This window comes from Oncorhynchus kisutch, unplaced genomic scaffold (genome assembly GCF_002021735.2).
Source record: "Oncorhynchus kisutch isolate 150728-3 unplaced genomic scaffold, Okis_V2 scaffold3447, whole genome shotgun sequence".
NCBI lineage: Eukaryota > Metazoa > Chordata > Actinopteri > Salmoniformes > Salmonidae > Oncorhynchus > Oncorhynchus kisutch.
Window position 1 is genome coordinate 1 of NW_022265392.1, and position 14,000 is coordinate 14,000.

At 44.7% G+C, this 14,000-nt stretch overlaps 19 non-coding genes across 19 annotated transcripts; all 19 read left to right on the plus strand.

The window, feature by feature from the left end:
- The first annotated feature begins 59 nt into the window (after positions 1–59).
- On the plus strand, positions 60–131 carry trnai-aau (transfer RNA isoleucine (anticodon AAU)). Its single transcript has one exon. It is a non-coding gene; the product is annotated as a tRNA-Ile (tRNA).
- A 552-nt stretch (positions 132–683) lies between these two features.
- Positions 684–758, plus strand: trnai-aau (transfer RNA isoleucine (anticodon AAU)). Its single transcript has one exon. It is a non-coding gene; the product is annotated as a tRNA-Ile (tRNA).
- Positions 759–1,743: 985 nt separating this feature from the next.
- trnai-aau (transfer RNA isoleucine (anticodon AAU)) lies at positions 1,744–1,817 on the plus strand. Its single transcript has one exon. It is a non-coding gene; the product is annotated as a tRNA-Ile (tRNA).
- A 251-nt stretch (positions 1,818–2,068) lies between these two features.
- On the plus strand, positions 2,069–2,142 carry trnai-aau (transfer RNA isoleucine (anticodon AAU)). The gene has a single exon. It is a non-coding gene; the product is annotated as a tRNA-Ile (tRNA).
- A 597-nt stretch (positions 2,143–2,739) lies between these two features.
- Positions 2,740–2,813, plus strand: trnai-aau (transfer RNA isoleucine (anticodon AAU)). Its single transcript has one exon. It is a non-coding gene; the product is annotated as a tRNA-Ile (tRNA).
- Positions 2,814–3,497: 684 nt separating this feature from the next.
- On the plus strand, positions 3,498–3,570 carry trnai-aau (transfer RNA isoleucine (anticodon AAU)). The gene has a single exon. It is a non-coding gene; the product is annotated as a tRNA-Ile (tRNA).
- Positions 3,571–4,277: 707 nt separating this feature from the next.
- trnai-aau (transfer RNA isoleucine (anticodon AAU)) lies at positions 4,278–4,349 on the plus strand. Its single transcript has one exon. It is a non-coding gene; the product is annotated as a tRNA-Ile (tRNA).
- A 246-nt stretch (positions 4,350–4,595) lies between these two features.
- trnai-aau (transfer RNA isoleucine (anticodon AAU)) lies at positions 4,596–4,668 on the plus strand. Its single transcript has one exon. It is a non-coding gene; the product is annotated as a tRNA-Ile (tRNA).
- Positions 4,669–5,159: 491 nt separating this feature from the next.
- trnai-aau (transfer RNA isoleucine (anticodon AAU)) lies at positions 5,160–5,233 on the plus strand. Its single transcript has one exon. It is a non-coding gene; the product is annotated as a tRNA-Ile (tRNA).
- A 919-nt stretch (positions 5,234–6,152) lies between these two features.
- Positions 6,153–6,225, plus strand: trnai-aau (transfer RNA isoleucine (anticodon AAU)). Its single transcript has one exon. It is a non-coding gene; the product is annotated as a tRNA-Ile (tRNA).
- Positions 6,226–7,026: 801 nt separating this feature from the next.
- Positions 7,027–7,100, plus strand: trnai-aau (transfer RNA isoleucine (anticodon AAU)). Its single transcript has one exon. It is a non-coding gene; the product is annotated as a tRNA-Ile (tRNA).
- Positions 7,101–7,805: 705 nt separating this feature from the next.
- On the plus strand, positions 7,806–7,877 carry trnai-aau (transfer RNA isoleucine (anticodon AAU)). Its single transcript has one exon. It is a non-coding gene; the product is annotated as a tRNA-Ile (tRNA).
- Positions 7,878–8,189: 312 nt separating this feature from the next.
- On the plus strand, positions 8,190–8,264 carry trnai-aau (transfer RNA isoleucine (anticodon AAU)). The gene has a single exon. It is a non-coding gene; the product is annotated as a tRNA-Ile (tRNA).
- Positions 8,265–8,752: 488 nt separating this feature from the next.
- trnai-aau (transfer RNA isoleucine (anticodon AAU)) lies at positions 8,753–8,826 on the plus strand. The gene has a single exon. It is a non-coding gene; the product is annotated as a tRNA-Ile (tRNA).
- Positions 8,827–9,425: 599 nt separating this feature from the next.
- On the plus strand, positions 9,426–9,499 carry trnai-aau (transfer RNA isoleucine (anticodon AAU)). Its single transcript has one exon. It is a non-coding gene; the product is annotated as a tRNA-Ile (tRNA).
- A 248-nt stretch (positions 9,500–9,747) lies between these two features.
- Positions 9,748–9,821, plus strand: trnai-aau (transfer RNA isoleucine (anticodon AAU)). Its single transcript has one exon. It is a non-coding gene; the product is annotated as a tRNA-Ile (tRNA).
- A 778-nt stretch (positions 9,822–10,599) lies between these two features.
- Positions 10,600–10,673, plus strand: trnai-aau (transfer RNA isoleucine (anticodon AAU)). The gene has a single exon. It is a non-coding gene; the product is annotated as a tRNA-Ile (tRNA).
- Positions 10,674–11,695: 1,022 nt separating this feature from the next.
- trnai-aau (transfer RNA isoleucine (anticodon AAU)) lies at positions 11,696–11,769 on the plus strand. The gene has a single exon. It is a non-coding gene; the product is annotated as a tRNA-Ile (tRNA).
- Positions 11,770–12,996: 1,227 nt separating this feature from the next.
- On the plus strand, positions 12,997–13,070 carry trnai-aau (transfer RNA isoleucine (anticodon AAU)). The gene has a single exon. It is a non-coding gene; the product is annotated as a tRNA-Ile (tRNA).
- Positions 13,071–14,000: the final 930 nt, after the last annotated feature.

A 14,000-nucleotide genomic window follows, 5' to 3' on the forward strand; every position in this document is an offset into this window, starting at 1 on the left:
CTCTTATTTAGTACGGTGTAGTTATTTCCACCTTTATCCGTAGAATGAGCATTATCTAAGGCCGGTAGCTCAGTTGGTTAGAGCGTCGTGCTAATAACGCGAAGTCGCGGGTTCGATACCCGTACTGGCCAGGAGATTTTGTTTTTACTTTACTACTCTCTCTTTCTGTCTTTCTCCACTCCTTACTCTCTCTTTCTCCACTCCTTACTCTCTCTTTCTGTCTTTCTCCACTCCTTACTCTCTCTTTCTGTCTTTCTCCACTCCTTACTCCTCCTTTCTGTCTTTCTCCACTCCTTACTCTCTCTTCTGTCTTTCTCCACTCCTTACTCTCTCTTTCTGTCTTTCTCCACTCCTACTCCCACTCTTTCTGTCTTTCTCCACTCCTTACTCTCTCTTTCTCCACTCCTTACTCTCGCTCTCTCTGTCTTTCTCCACTCTTTTCTCTCTTTCTCCACTCACTCTCTCTTTCTGTCTTTTCTCCACTCCTTACTCTCCCTTTCTGTCTTTCTCCACTCCTTACTCTCTCTTTCTGTCTTTCTCCACTCCTTACTCTCTCTTTCTGTCTTTCTCCACTCCTTACTCTCTCTTTCTGTCTTTCTCCACTCCTTACTCTCTCTTTCTCCGCTCTTATTTAGTACGGTGTAGTTATTTCCACCTTTATCCGTAGAATGAGCATTATCTAAGGCCGGTTAGCTCAGTTGGTTAGAGCGTCGTGCTAATAACGCGAAGGTCGCGTGTTTCGATACCCGTACTGGCCAGGAGATTTTGTTTTTACTTTACTACTCTCTCTTTCTGTCTTTCTCCACTCCTTACTCTCTCTTCTGTCTTCTCCACTCCTTACTCTCTCTTTCTGTCTTTCTCCACTCCTTACTCCTCTTTCTGTCTTTCTCCACTCCTTACTCTCTCTTTCTGTCTTTCTCCACTCCTTACTCTCTCTTTCTGTCTTTCTCCACTCCTTACTCTCTCTTTCTCCACTCCTTACTCTCCCTTTCTGTCTTTCTCCACTCCTTACTCTCTCTTTCTCCACTCCTTACTCTCTCTTTCTCCACTCCTTACTCTCCATTCTGTCTTTCTCCACTCCTTACTCTCTCTTTCTCCACTCCTTACTCTCTCTTTCTCCTCTCCTTACTCTCCCTTTCTGTCTTTCTCCACTCCTTACTCTCTCTTTCTCCACTCTTACTCCCTCTTTCTGTCTTCTCCACTCCTTACTCTCTCTTTCTGTCTTTCCCACTCCTTACTCTCTCTTTCTGTCTTTCTCACTCCTTACTCCCTCTTTCCTGTCTTTCTCCACTCCTTACTCTCTCTTTCTGTCTTTCTCCACTCCTTCTCTCTCTTCTGTCTTCTCCACTCCTTACTCTCTCTTTCTCCACTCCACTCTCCCTTTCTGTCTTTCTCCACTCCTTACTCTCTCTTTCTCCACTCCTTACTCTCTCTTTCTCCACTCCTTACTCTCCCTTTCTGTCTTTCTCCACTCCTTACTCTCTCTTTCTCCACTCCTTACTCTCTCTTTCTCCTCTCCTTACTCTCTCTTTCTGTCTTTCTCCACTCCTTACTCTCTCTTTCTCCACTCCTTACTCTCTCTTTCTCCCTCCTTACCTCTCTTTACTGTCTTTCTACACTCCTTACTCCTCTCTTTCTCCACTCCTTACTCTCTCTTTCTCCACTCCTTACTCTCTCTTTCTCCGCTCTTATTTAGTACGGTGTAGTATTTCCACCTTTATCCGTAGAATGAGCATTATCTAAGGCCGGTTAGCTCAGTTGGTTAGAGCGTCGTGCTAATAACGCGAAGGTCGCGGGTTCGATACCCGTACTGGCCAGGAGATTTTGTTTTCTTTACTCTCTCTCTTCTGTCTTTCTCCACTCCTTACTCTCTCTTTCTCCACTCCTTACTCTCTCTTTCTCTCCACTCCTTACTCTCTCTTTCTGTCTTTCTACACTCCTTCTCCTTACTCTCCTCTTTCTCCACTCCTTACTCTCTCTTTCTCCACTCCTTACTCTCTCTTTCTCCGCTCTTATTTAGTACGGTGTAGTTATTTCCACCTTTATCCGTAGAATGAGCATTATCTAAGGCCGGTTAGCTCAGTTGGTTAGAGCGTCGTGCTAATAACGCGAAGGTCGCGGGTTCGATACCCGTACTGGCCAGAGATTTTGTTTTTACTTTACTACTCTCTCTTTCTGTCTTTCTCCACTCCTTACTCTCTCTTTCTGTCTTTCTCCACTCCTTACTCTCTCTTTCTGTCTTTCTCCACTACTTACTCCCTCTTTCTGTCTTTCTCCACTCCTTACTCTCTCTTTCTGTCTTTCTCCACTCCTTACTCTCTCTTTCTGTCTTTCTCCACTCCTTACTCTCTCTTTCTCCACTCCTTACTCTCCCTTTCTGTCTTTCTCCACTCCTTACTCTCTCTTTCTCCACTCCTTACTCTCTCTTTCTCCACTCCTTACTCTCCCTTTCTGTCTTTCTCCACTCCTTACTCTCTCTTTCTCCACTCCTTACTCTCTCTTTCTCCTCTCCTTACTCTCCCTTTCTGTCTTTCTCCACTCCTTACTCTCTCTTTCTCCACTCCTTACTCTCTCTTTCTCCACTCCTTACTCTCTCTTTCTGTCTTTCTACACTCCTTACTCTCTCTCTTTCTCCACTCCTTACTCTCTCTTTCTCCACTCCTTACTCTCTCTTTCTCCGCTCTTATTTAGTACGGTGTAGTTATTTCCACCTTTATCCGTAGAATGAGCATTATCTAAGGCCGGTTAGCTCAGTTGGTTAGAGCGTCGTGCTAATAACGCGAAGGTCGCGGGTTCGATACCCGTACTGGCCAGGAGATTTTGTTTTTACTTTACTACTCTCTCTTTCTGTCTTTCTCCACTCCTTACTCTCTCTTTCTGTCTTTCTCACTCCTTACTCCCTCTTTCTGTCTTTCTCCACTCCTTACTCCCTCTTTCTGTCTTTCTCCACTCCTTACTCTCTCTTTCTGTCTTTCTCCACTCCTTACTCTCTCTTTCTGTCTTTCTCCACTCCTTACTCTCTCTTTCTCCACTCCTTACTCTCCTTTCTGTCTTTCTCCACTCCTTACTCTCTCTTTCTCCACTCCTTACTCTCTCTTTCTCCACTCCTTACTCTCTCTTTCTGTCTTTCTCCACTCCTTACTCTCTCTTTCTCCACTCCTTACTCTCTCTTCTCTGTCTTCCTCCACTCCTTACTCTCTCTTTTCCCACCTTTCTCTCCCCCCTTTCCCTCCTTCCTCTCTCTCCACCTCTCTCTCTCTTTCTTCTCTCCTTACTCTCCCTTTCTGTCTTTCTCCACTCCTTACTCTCTCTTTCTCCACTCCTTACTCTCTCTTTCTCCACTCCTTACTCTCTCTTTCTGTCTTTCTACACTCCTTACTCTCTCTCTTTCTCCACTCCTTACTCTCTCTTTCTCCACTCCTTACTCTCTCTTTCTCCGCTCTTATTTAGTACGGTGTAGTTTTTCCACCTTTATCCGTAGAATGAGCATTATCTAAGGCCGGTTAGCTCAGTTGGTTAGAGCGTCGTGCTAATAACGCGAAGGTCGCGGTTCGATACCCGTACTGGCCAGGAGATTTTGTTTTTACTTTACTACTCTCTCTTTCTGTCTTTCTCCACTCCTTACTCTCTCTTTCTCCACTCCTTACTCTCTCTTTCTGTCTTTCCACTCCTTACTCCTCTTTCTGTCTTTCTCCACTCCTTACTCCCTCTTTCTGTCTTTCTCCACTCCTTACTCTCTCTTTCTGTCTTTCTCCACTCCTTACTCTCTCTTTCTGTCTTTCTCCACTACTTACTCCCTCTTTCTGTCTTTCTCCACTCCTTACTCTCTCTTTCTGTCTTTCTCCACTCCTTACTCTCTCTTTCTGTCTTTCTCCACTCCTTACTCTCTCTTTCTCCACTCCTTACTCTCCCTTTCTGTCTTTCTCCACTCCTTACTCTCTCTTTCTCCACTCCTTACTCTCTCTTTCTCCACTCCTTACTCTCCCTTTCTGTCTTTCTCCACTCCTTACTCTCTCTTTCTCCACTCCTTACTCTCTCTTTCTCCTCTCCTTACTCTCCCTTTCTGTCTTTCTCCACTCCTTACTCTCTCTTTCTCCACTCCTTACTCTCTCTTTCTCCACTCCTTACTCTCTCTTTCTGTCTTTCTACACTCCTTACTCTCTCTCTTTCTCCACTCCTTACTCTCTCTTTCTCCACTCCTTACTCTCTCTTTCTCCGCTCTTATTTAGTACGGTGTAGTTATTTCCACCTTTATCCGTAGAATGAGCATTATCTAAGGCCGGTTAGCTCAGTTGGTTAGAGCGTCGTGCTAATAACGCGAAGGTCGCGGGTTCGATACCTACTGGCCAGGAGATTTTGTTTTTACTTTACTACTCTCTCTTTCTGTCTTTCTCCACTCCTTACTCTCTCTTTCTCCACTCCTTACTCTCTCTTTCTCCACTCCTTACTCTCTCTTTCTGTCTTTCTACACTCCTTACTCCTCTCTTCTCCACTCCTTACTCTCTCTTTCTCCACTCCTTACTCTCTCTTTCTCCGCTCTTATTTAGTACGGTGTAGTTATTTCCACCTTTATCCGTAGAATGAGCATTATCTAAGGCCGGTTAGCTCAGTTGGTTAGAGCGTCGTGCTAATAACGCGAAGGTCGCGGTTCGATACCCGTACTGGCCAGGAGATTTTGTTTTACTTTACTACTCTCTCTTTCTGTCTTTCTCCACTCCTTACTCTCTCTTTCTCCACTCCTTACTCTCTCTTTCTGTCTTTCTCCACTCCTTACTCTCTCTTTCTGTCTTTCTCCACTCCTTACTCTCTCTTTCTGTCTTTCTCCACTCCTTACTCTCTCTTTCTGTCTTTCTCCACTCCTTACTCTCTCTTTCTCCACTCCTTACTCTCTCTCTCTGTCTTCTCCACTCTTACTCTCTCTTTCTCCACTCCTTACTCTCTCTTTCTGTCTTTCTCCACTCCTTACTCTCGCTTTCTGTCTTTCTCCACTCCTTACTCCCTCTTTCTGTCTTTCTCCACTCCTTACTCCCTCTTTCTGTCTTTCTCCACTCCTTACTCTCTCTTTCTGTCTTTCTCCACTCCTTACTCTCTCTTTCTCCGCTCTTATTTAGTACGGTGTAGTTATTTCCACCTTTATCCGTAGAATGAGCATTATCTAAGGCCGGTTAGCTCAGTTGGTTAGAGCGTCGTGCTAATAACGCGAAGGTCGCGTGTTCGATACCCGTACTGGCCAGGAGATTTTGTTTTTACTTTACTACTCTCTCTTTCTGTCTTTCTCCACTCCTTACTCTCTCTTTCTGTCTTTCTCCACTCCTTACTCTCTCTTTCTGTCTTTCTCCACTACTTACTCCCTCTTTCTGTCTTTCTCCACTCCTTACTCTCTCTTCTGTCTTTCTCCACTCCTTACTCTCTCTTTCTGTCTTTCTCCACTCCTTACTCTCTCTTTCTCCACTCCTTACTCTCCCTTTCTGTCTTTCTCCACTCCTTACTCTCTCTTTCTCCACTCCTTACTCTCTCTTTCTCCACTCCTTACTCTCCCTTTCTGTCTTTCTCCACTCCTTACTCTCTCTTTCTCCACTCCTTACTCTCTCTTTCTCCTCTCCTTACTCTCCCTTTCTGTCTTTCTCCACTCCTTACTCTCTCTTTCTCCACTCCTTACTCTCTCTTCTCCTACTCCTTACTCTCTCTTCTGTCTTTCTACACTCCTTACTCTCTCTCTTTCTCCACTCCTTACCTCTCTTTCTCCACTCCTTACTCTCTCTTTCTCCGCTCTTATTGTAGTAACGGTGGTAGTTATTTCCACCTTTAGCCGTAGAATGAGCATTATCTAAGGCAGGGTTAAGCTCAGTTGGTTAGAGCGTCGTGCTAATAACGCGAGAGGTCGCGGGTTCTATACCCGTACTGGCCAAGGAGATTTTGTTTTTTACTTTACTACTCTCTCTTTCTGTCTTTCTCCACTCCTTATCTTTCTTTCTTTCTCCACTCCTTACTCTCTCTTTCTGTCTTTCTCCACTCCTTACTCTCTCTTTCTGTCTTTCTCCACTCCTTACTCTCTCTTTCTGTCTTTCTCCACTCCTTACTCTCTCTTTCTCCGCTCTTATTTAGTACGGTGTAGTTATTTCCACCTTTTCCGTAGAATGAGCATTATCTAAGGCCGGTTAGCTCAGTTGGTTAGAGCGTCGTGCTAATAACGCGAAGGTCGCGTGTTCGATACCCTACTGGCCAGGAGATTTTTTTTTACTTTCCTACTCTCTCTTTCTGTCTTTCTCCACTCCTTACTCTCTCTTTCTGTCTTTCTCCACTCCTTACTCTCTCTTTCTGTCTTTCTCCACTCCTTACTCCCTCTTTCTGTCTTTCCCACTCCTTACTCTCTCTTTCTGTCTTTCTCCACTCCTTACTCTCTCTTTCTGTCTTTCTCCACTCCTTACTCTCTCTTTCTCCCCTCCTTACTCTCCCTTTCTGTCTTTCTCCACTCCCCCTCCCCCTTTCTCCACTCCTTACTCTCTCTTTCTGTCTTTCTCCACTCCTTACTCCCTCTTCTGTCTTTCTCCACTCCTTACTCTCTCTTTCTGTCTTTCTCCACTCCTTACTCTCTCTTTCTGTCTTTCTCCACTCCTTACTCCCTCTTTCTGTCTTTCTCCACTCCTTACTCTCTCTTTCTGTCTTTCTCCACTCCTTACTCTCTCTTTCTGTCTTTCTCCACTCCTTACTCTCTCTTTCTCCACTCCTTACTCTCCCTTTCTGTCTTTCTCCACTCCTTACTCTCTCTTTCTCCACTCCTTACTCTCTCTCTCCTCTCCTTACTCTCCCTTTCTGTCTTTCTCCACTCCTTACTCTCTCTTTCTCCACTCCTTACTCTCTCTTTCTCCACTCCTTACTCTCTCTTTCTGTCTTTCTACACTCCTTACTCTCTCTTTTCTCCACTCCTTACTCTCTCTTTCTCCACTCCTTACTCTCTCTTTCTCCGCTCTTATTTAGTACGGTGTAGTTATTTCCACCTTTATCCGTAGAATGAGCATTATCTAAGGCCGGTTAGCTCAGTTGGTTAGAGCGTCGTGCTAATAACGCGAAGGTCGCGGTTTCGATACCCGTACTGGCCAGGAGATTTTGTTTTCTTTACTACTCTCTCTTTCTGTCTTTCTCCACTCCTTACTCTCTCTTTCTCCACTCCTTACTCTCTCTTTCTGTCTTTCTCCACTCCTTACTCTCTCTTTCTGTCTTTCTCCACTCCTTACTCCCTCTTTCTGTCTTTCTCCACTCCTTACTCTCTCTTTCTGTCTTTCTCCACTCCTTACTCTCTCTTTCTGTCTTTCTCCACTCCTTACTCCCTCTTTCTGTCTTTCTCCACTCCTTACTCTCTCTTTCTGTCTTTCTCCACTCCTTACTCTCTCTTTCTGTCTTTCTCCACTCTTACTCTCTCTTTCTCCACTCCTTACTCTCTCTTTCTGTCTTTCTCCACTCCTTACTCTCTCTTTCTCCACTCCTTACTCTCTCTTTCTCCACTCCTTACTCTCCCTTTCTGTCTTTCTCCACTCCTTACTCTCTCTTTCTCCACTCCTTACTCTCTCTTTCTCCTCTCCTTACTCTCCCTTTCTGTCTTTCTCCACTCCTTACTCTCTCTTTCTCCACTCCTTACTCTCTCTTTCTCCACTCCTTACTCTCTCTTTCTGTCTTTCTACACTCCTTACTCTCTCTTTCTCCACTCCTTACTCTCTCTTTCTCCACTCCTTACTCTCTCTTTCTCCGCTCTTATTTAGTACGGTGTAGTTATTTCCACCTTTATCCGTAGAATGAGCATTATCTAAGGCCGGTTAGCTCAGTTGGTTAGAGCGTCGTGCTAATAACGCGAAGGCGCGGTTCGATACCCGTACTGGCCAGGAGATTTTGTTTTTACTTTACTACTCTCTCTTTCTGTCTTTCTCCACTCCTTACTCTCTCTTTCTCCTTTCCTTCTTTCTTTTCTTCTCTCTCTACTCCTTACTCTTCTTTCTTTCTTTACTCTTCTTTCTCCCCTCCTTACTCTCTCTTTCTCCACTCCTTACTCCTCTTTCTGTCTTTCTCCACTCCTTACTCTCTCTCTTCTCTCCACTCCTTACTCTCTCTTTCTCCACTCCTTACTCTCTCTTTCTCCGCTCTTATTTAGTACGGTGTTTTATTTCCACTTTATCCGTAGAATGAGCATTATCTAAGGCCGGTTAGCTCAGTTGGTTAGAGCGTCGTGCTAATAACGCGAAGGTCGCGGGTTTCGATACCCGTACTGGCCAGGAGATTTTGTTTTTACTTTACTACTCTCTCTTTCTGTCTTTCTCCACTCCTTACTCTCTCTTTCTCCACTCCTTACTCTCTCTTTCTGTCTTTCTCCACTCCTTACTCTCTCTTCTGTCTTCTCACTCCTTACTCTCTCTTTCTGTCTTTCTCCACTCCTTACTCTCTCTTTCTGTCTTTCTCCACTCCTTACTCTCTCTTTCTCCACTCCTTACTCTCTCTTTCTGTCTTTCTCCACTCTTCTCTCTCTTTCTCCACTCCTTACTCTCTCTTTCTGTCTTTCTCACTCCTTACTCTCTCTTTCTGTCTTTCTCCACTCCTTACTCCCTCTTTCTGTCTTTCTCCACTCCTTACTCCCTCTTTCTGTCTTTCTCCACTCCTTACTCTCTCTTTCTGTCTTTCTCCACTCCTTACTCTCTCTTTCTCCGCTCTTATTTAGTACGGTGTAGTTATTTCCACCTTTATCCGTAGAATGAGCATTATCTAAGGCCGGTTAGCTCAGTTGGTTAGAGCGTCGTGCTAATAACGCGAAGGTCGCGTGTTCGATACCCGTACTGGCCAGGAGATTTTGTTTTTACTTTACTACTCTCTCTTTCTGTCTTTCTCCACTCCTTACTCTCTCTTTCTGTCTTTCTCCACTCCTTACTCTCTCTTTCTGTCTTTCTCCACTCCTTACTCCCTCTTTCTGTCTTTCTCCACTCCTTACTCTCTCTTTCTGTCTTTCTCCACTCCTTACTCTCTCTTTCTGTCTTTCTCCACTCCTTACTCTCTCTTTCTCCACTCCTTACTCTCCCTTTCTGTCTTTCTCCACTCCTTACTCTCTCTTTCTCCACTCCTTACTCTCTCTTTCTCCACTCCTTACTCTCCCTTTCTGTCTTTCTCCACTCCTTACTCTCTCTTTCTCCACTCCTTACTCTCTCTTTTCTCCTCTCCTTACTCTCCCTTCTGTCTTTCTCCACTCCTTACTCTCTCTTTTCTCACTCCTTACTCTCTCTTTCCTCCACCTCCTTACTCTCTCTTTCTGTCTTCTACACTCCTTACTCTCTCTCTTTCTCCACTCCTTACTCTCTCTTTCTCCACTCCTTACTCTCTCTTTCTCCGCTCTTATTTAGTACGGTGTAGTTATTTCCACCTTTATCCGTAGAATGAGCATTATCTAAGGCCGGTTAGCTCAGTTGGTTAGAGCGTCGTGCTAATAACGCGAAGGTCGCGGGTTCGATACCCGTACTGGCCAGGAGATTTTGTTTTTACTTTACTACTCTCTCTTTCTGTCTTTCTCCACTCCTTACTCTCTCTTTCTGTCTTTCTCCACTCCTTACTCCCTCTTTCTGTCTTTCTCCACTCCTTACTCCCTCTTTCTGTCTTCTCCCACTCCTTACTCTCTCTTTCTGTCTTTCTCCACTCCTTACTCTCTCTTTCTCCGCTCTTATTTAGTACGGTGTAGTTATTTCCACCTTTATCCGTAGAATGAGCATTATCTAAGGCCGGTTAGCTCAGTTGGTTAGAGCGTCGTGCTAATAACGCGAAGGTCGCGTTTTCGATACCCGTACTGGCCAGGAGATTTGTTTTTACTTTACTACTCTCTCTTTCTGTCTTTCTCCACTCCTTACTCTCTCTTTCTGTCTTTCTCCACTCCTTACTCTCTCTTTCTGTCTTTCTCCACTCCTTACTCCCTCTTTCTGTCTTTCTCCACTCCTTCTCTCCTTCTGTCTTTCTCCACTCCTTACTCTCTCTTTCTGTCTTTCTCCACTCCTTACTCTCTCTTTCTCCACTCCTTACTCTCCCTTTCTGTCTTTCTCCACTCCTTACTCTCTCTTTCTGTCTTTCTCCACTCCTTACTCCCTCTTTCTGTCTTTCTCCACTCCTTACTCTCTCTTTCTGTCTTTCTCCACTCCTTACTCTCTCTTTCTGTCTTTCTCCACTCCTTACTCCTCTTTCTGTCTTTCTCCACTCCTTACTCTCTCTTTCTGTCTTTCTCCACTCCTTACTCTCTCTTTCTGTCTTTCTCCACTCCTTACTCTCTCTTTCTCCACTCCTTACTCTCCCTTTCTGTCTTTCTCCACTCCTTACTCTCTCTTTCTCCACTCCTTACTCTCTCTTTCTCCTCTCCTTACTCTCCTTCTGTCTTTCTCCACTCCTTACTCTCTCTTTCTCCACTCCTTACTCTCTCTTTCTCCACTCCTTACTCTCTCTTTCTGTCTTTCTACACTCCTTACTCTCTCTCTTCTCCACTCCTTACTCTCTCTTTCTCCACTCCTTACTCTCTCTTTCTCCGCTCTTATTTAGTACGGTGTAGTTATTTCCACCTTTATCCGTAGAATGAGCATTATCTAAGGCCGGTTAGCTCAGTTGGTTAGAGCGTCGTGCTAATAACGCGAAGGTCGCGGGTTCGATACCCGTACTGGCCAGGAGATTTTGTTTTTACTTTACTACTCTCTCTTTCTGTCTTTCTCCACTCCTTACTCTCTCTTTCTCCACTCCTTACTCTCTCTTTCGGTCTTTCTCCACTCCTTACTCTCTCTTTCTGTCTTTCTCCACTCCTTACTCCCTCTTTCTGTCTTCTCCACTCATTACTCTCTCTTTCTGTCTTTCTCCACTCCTTACTCTCTCTTTCTGTCTTTCTCCACTACTTACTCCCTCTTTCTGTCTTTCTCCACTCCTTACTCTCTCTTTCTGTCTTTCTCCACTCCTTACTCTCTCTTTCTGTCTTTCTCCACTCCTTACTCTCTCTTTCTCCACTCCTTACTCTCCCTTTCTGTCTTTCTCCACTCCTTACTCTCTCTTTCTCCACTCCTTACTCTCTCTTTCTCCACTCCTTACTCCTCCTTTCTGTCTTTCTCCACTCCTTACTCTCTCTTTTCTCCACTCCTTACTCTCTCTTTCTCTCCCTTACTCTCCCTTTCTGTCTTTCTCCACTCCTTACTTCTCTTTCTCCACTCCTTACTCTCTCTTTCTCCACTCCTTACTCTCTCTTTCTGTCTTTCTACCCTCCTTACTCTCTCTCTTTCTCCACTCCTTACTCTCTCTTTCTCCACTCCTTACTCTCTCTTTCTCCGCTCTTATTTCGTACGGTGTTTATTTCCACCTTTATCCGTAGAATGAGCATTATCTAGGCCGTTAGCTCAGTTGGTTAGAGCGTCGTGCTAATAACGCGAAGGTCGCGGTTCGATACCCTACTGGCCGGAGATTTTGTTTTTACTTTACTACTCTCTCTTTCTGTCTTTCTCCACTCCTTACTCTCTCTTTCTCCACTCCTTACTCTCTCTTTCTCCACTCCTTACTCTCTCTTTCTGTCTTTCTACACTCCTTACTCTCTCTCTTTCTCCACTCCTTACTCTCTCTTTCTCCACTCCTTACTCTCTCTTTCTCCGCTCTTATTTAGTACGGTGTAGTTATTTCCACCTTTATCCGTAGAATGAGCATTATCTAAGGCCGGTTAGCTCAGTTGGTTAGAGCGTCGTGCTAATAACGCGAAGGTCGCGGGTTCGATACCCGTACTGGCCAGGAGATTTTGTTTTTACTTTACTACTCTCTCTTTCTGTCTTTCTCCACTCCTTACTCTCTCTTTCTCCACTCCTTACTCTCTCTTTCTGTCTTTCTCCACTCCTTACTCTCTCTTTCTGTCTTTCTCCACTCCTTACTCCCCCTTTCTGTCTTTCTCCACTCCTTACTCTCTCTTTCTGTCTTTCTCCACTCCTTACTCTCTCTTTCTGTCTTTCTCCACTCCTTACTCTCTCTTTCTGTCTTTCTCCACTCCTTACTCTCTCTTTCTCCACTCCTTACTCTCTCTCTCTGTCTTTCTCCACTCTTACTCTCTCTTTCTCCACTCCTTACTCTCTCTTTCTGTCTTTCTCCACTCCTTACTCTCGCTTTCTGTCTTTCTCCACTCCTTACTCCTCTTTCTGTCTTCTCCACTCCTTACTCCCTCTTTCTGTCCTTCTCTTCACTCCTTACTCCTCTCTTTCTGTCTTTCCTCCACTCCTTACTCTCTCTTTCTCCGCTCTTATTTAGTACGGTGTAGTTATTTCCACCTTTATCCGTAGAATGAGCATTATCTAAGGCCGGTTAGCTCAGTTGGTTAGAGCGTCGTGCTAATACGCGAAGGTCGCGTGTTCGATACCCGTACTGGCCAGGAGATTTTGTTTTTACTTTACTACTCTCTCTTTCTGTCTTTCTCCACTCCTTACTCTCTCTTTCTGTCTTCCTCCCTCTCTCTTACTCCTCTCTCTTTCTGTCTTTCTCCACTACTTACTCCCCTTTCTGTCTTTCTCCACTCCTTACTCTCTCTTTCTGGCTTTCTCCACTCCTTACTCTCTCTTTCTGTCTTTCTCCACTCCTTACTCTCTCTTTCTCCACTCCTTACTCTCCCTTCTGTCTTTCTCCACTCCTTACTCTCTCTTTCTCCACTCCTTACTCTCTCTTTCTCCACTCCTTACTCTCCCTTTCTGTCTTTCTCCACTCCTTACTCTCTCTTTCTCCACTCCTTACTCTCTCTTTCTCCTCTCCTTACTCTCCCTTTCTGTCTTTCTCCACTCCTTACTCTCTCTTTCTCCACTCCTTACTCTCTCTTTCTCCACTCCTTACTCTCTCTTCTGTCTTTCTACACTCCTTACTCTCTCTCTTTCTCCACTCCTTACTCTCTCTTTCTCCACTCCTTACTCTCTCTTTCTCCGCTCTTATTTAGTACGGTGTAGTTATTTCCACCTTTATCCGTAAATGAGCATTATCTAAGGCCGGTTAGCTCAGTTGGTTAGAGCGTCGTGCTAATAACGCGAAGGTCGCGGGTTCGATACCCGTACTGGCCAGGAGATTTTGTTTTTACTTTACTACTCTCTCTTTCTGTCTTTCTCCACTCCTTACTCTCTCTTCTGTCTTTCTCCACTCCTTACTCTCTCTTTCTGTCTTTCTCCACTCCTTACTCCCTCTTTCTGTCTTTCTCCACTCCTTACTCTCTCTTTCTGTCTTTCTCCACTCCTTACTCTCTCTTTCTCCGCTCTTATTTAGTACGGTGTAGTCTTTCCACTTTATCCGTAGAATGAGCTTATCTAAGGCGGTTTAGCCTCAGTTGGTAGAGCGTCGTGCTAATACCGGAAGGTCTCGTCTTTCGATACCCTTACTCCTAGGACTGTTGTTTTTACTTTACTACTCCTCTTTCTGTCTTTCTCCACTCCTTACTCTCTCTTTCTGTCTTTCTCCACTCCTTACTCTCTCTTTCTGTCTTTCTCCACTACTTACTCCCTCTTTCTGTCTTTCTCCACTCCTTACTCTCTCTTTCTGTCTTTCTCCACTCCTTACTCCTCTTCTGTCTTTCTCCACTCCTTACTCTCTCTTTCTCCACTCCTTACTCTCCCTTTCTGTCTTTCTCCACTCTTACTCTCTCTTTCTGTCTTTTCTCCACTCCTTACTCCCTCTTTCTGTCTTTCTCCCTCCTTACTCTCTCTTTCTGTCTTTCTCCACTCCTTACTCTCTCTTTCTGTCTTTCTCCACTCCTTACTCCCTCTTTCTGTCTTTCTCCACTCCTTACTCTCTCTTTCTGTCTTTCTCCACTCCTTACTCTCTCTTTCTGTCTTTCTCCACTCCTTACTCTCTCTTTCTCCACTCCTTACTCTCCCTTTCTGTCTTTTCTCCACTCCTTACTCTCTCTTTCTCCACTCCTTACTCTCTCTTTCTCCACTCCTTACTCTCCCTTTCTGTCTTTCCTCCACTCCCTTACTCTCTCTTTTCTCCACTCCTTT